Raw genomic sequence first — 3,040 nt, forward strand, 5'->3', positions numbered from 1 at the left:
AATACACGAGTTACAAAGAGTTTTAGTTAGCTAATGTAAAAAGGAAAATGCGCAAATATTTTACATATGTATATTACTTACAATGGTAATGGCAGCGACTTTGATTTCTTCGGCTGGCTGTCGGGTGGTTAGCTATCTGTTATGTAGCCTAACGTTAGCCAATTTATGGCGGCAATAGTGTAAAGTAAAAGAACCTTATATATTAACATCATTAATTTACGGATGTTGCCGTATTGATTTTTCTCTAGACAAAGATATATACCTACTGAGCTCACAGCTAAAATACATGGATGCATTAATTGAAGTTTGATTTTCTTTAAAACAATGTAGAACAATGGTAATGGCTAATTAATAAATAACAATCGTTCCATGTGGTATTTTTTTTATTTAGACTACTTGTTTTAAACTTTTAAACTTCATTAATATTAAGAAAAAACTTCTCCACAGGAACAGCCACAGCAATATGGTCTTCTAGCTCCAGCTCCATTCAGGCCGTGAAGGAGGACAGCTTTCTCTGAGCTGCTATGGCGCTTTGCTGTTTGCTCAGCCTCCTGTTCCTCTCGCGGATTTCTGCCCCGAGCCTGCACATTACAATTTTTTTAATAGCTATTGTCTCCAATAGGCTGGCATGCTCAGGGTGCGAGCTAAAGAGGCTGTTGAACACACCCAGATTGGCCAGAGTCCTTTCCATTTTTTGGGTGGTCTGGTTGTGAGGCCAGAAAGTGTCTATGTGCCTCGCAAATTCCCCCTCCAAAAGCTGGATTGCAGCGAATTTTTTTTCGATGGCTTCATGAGGTTTGCCGATGCCGTGTATTTTTTGGCCTCCAGGAATGGGTGGTCCACACTTGCGGCATAGTTGTGGTCCTGATGTTGGTCACCCAACAGCAGCACCTCGCAGTGTGGACAGGCTTGGATTATTTCCTCCTGCTGAAGGACCCGGACAAGCCAGCCAGCGACGTAGAACAGGCCCTCCTCCTCGATGCAATCGCCAACAGTCTACAAGTAAGAGAAAATACAGTGTTACATTGAATATGAGCATTAATATGAGCATTATCATGTCTGTTCCATGTGATTTTTTTGTGTCAATGCAGTGTTTTGTGTTGTAGAGATGACCTTATCTTCTACAATGTCCGACATCAACACCAGTTCTTCGTCCTCGATCTCAGTTGTCAGTGAGGTAGGGAGTGCCAGTGAGGTCATTGGAGCTGTTGTGGTAGAGGGGATTGCATCCTCTGAGACTGTGGCTAGTAGGGTTGTTCCATCATCCACCTCGCAATTGGATGCTGCCGATGCAGAAAGGGCAGGTAGGATATTTGAAACACTCAATCCCCTGAGCGCAGCGGTGAACTCTCTCGCACTTGGGTTGTATTTGTGGCCCCCTTTGCCCCGAATCAAGGAGAATAGGTTCTAACAAAAAAAAAAGCAGGTGGTCAAAATCCTAGTTTTCAGCTTTTTATTTTATTAACTTTTTATTTGAAAAGTAATTCTGTGTTGCACTACCTCAATGCAGTCCTGATTTAATTTCGAGGTGCACAGATACTTCATTCCAGCATCTGTGCACCTCTTGTGGACTAGAAGGACGCTCTTTATGGAGAGGCACATTCCGTGCTGGCACGGTGGTGGTTTACACTGAGATCTGGGGGGTGGGGGTTGGTTAGTGTGTGCCTCAGCCTAGATGTTGATTTGGTGTAGTTTTTCTTTTCTTATTGACTGACCTGAATTGCCAGCCTGCCACCCAATTGATACATTCACTCAGGAAGGTCTCTTTTTCCTGGTTTCCAGCACCGAGGGGTCGTCGCCAGGGATTTGAGTCCTTGACGGATCTGCAAGTAGGATAGGTCGTAGTTAATCGTGTGTAGTTAGTAAGTTGTATGTTTGAAGTTAAGGTGCTATTTTTTTTACATAATTACCTGGAATTTAGCACGTCAAAGAGGTGATTTATTTTTGCAACAAATTCAGCTGTATCTTTTGCCTCTGCTGGCAGTCTCTGCAATGTTACCATCGCAGAAATGCCTGGGTCACAACAGATTTGACAATTAAATAGGTGGTCAGTATCACATTACAATCTACAGTTAGTTATTGAAGAAAAGTTTTTGAAAAGATGGATAAACTTTACCAGCAGAGACAGTGTGGCTAAACACCTGTGTAGCCAAGCTGACGTGCATTTTGGAAAATGCAGGCAGGTGGATGTGCCTCTCTGTTAGTTTTGGGGCCATTCTAATGGTGTGAAGCTTGTCCAGCTCGTAGAATTTTGTGATGTAATTCCAACGAACATTTTTTCCTTGTGTCTAAGGATATAAATAGCTATGAACTGGTGTGTGAATCAATGTGATATCTTTTATGTTCAGTATGAGTCATTGCAATTGTGATTGCTTTGTTTACTGTGCTTACCTGTAGGCCATATTTGAACAGGTTGTTCCTGATTGATTTCAGAAGGTGAGGTACATCAAAGATGACTGGAACCCTCTGAACCCCCACCAGGATGCAGTGAGACTCCTCACCTCCCAGAGGGTCCAGGCTAGCCCCAAGGTTACGCACAGCCTTAACATTGGGGCTTCCCTGGTCACATATTACTGCCTGCACCTTTGAAATTGGTTAATACATTTTGTCACACAATGCAGTAATGCATTTGTTAATGCTGTTATTTAAAAAAATACAAAAATCTGTGCACTACATACTGTCAGCCCTATGTTTTGTAGGTGGTGAATGGCATCTTTAATAATGGCTGCAATTTCCTCCGCTGGCATTGAAGTTGGGGAAAAGAAATATCCTATGGTCTGTTGAAAGACATGATTTAGGTAAATGCGTTTGAATATACACAGCAATATCAAAACAAATGTTTTTCTTAAGTATGGCTTGCCTGCTTCCACTTCCCCAAAATGCCCCTAGCCATGACGACCATTGTTTGTTTGGCAGCAGCTCCTGATCCGGATACACCATAAATGGCGTCATTTCTCCGGTCGTAATCAAATTGTTTTTTGATTGCCATCTCGTCCAGGACTACTGTGCACATTCTTTCCACAGGGGTCATAGTGGTGGC

The 3,040-nt window shown here is 42.6% G+C and overlaps 1 long non-coding RNA gene across 1 annotated transcript; it reads left to right on the forward strand.

Moving 5' to 3' along the window:
* The first annotated feature begins 2,448 nt into the window (after positions 1-2,448).
* LOC309497846 lies at positions 2,449-3,040 on the forward strand. The gene is made up of 3 exons (XR_014205736.1): positions 2,449-2,529; positions 2,700-2,798; positions 2,999-3,040. It is a non-coding gene; the product is annotated as an uncharacterized lncRNA (long non-coding RNA).

Source organism: Leuciscus leuciscus, assembly GCF_965113295.1.
Source record: "Leuciscus leuciscus genome assembly, chromosome: 4".
In the NCBI taxonomy this organism is placed as follows: Eukaryota; Metazoa; Chordata; class Actinopteri; order Cypriniformes; family Leuciscidae; genus Leuciscus; species Leuciscus leuciscus.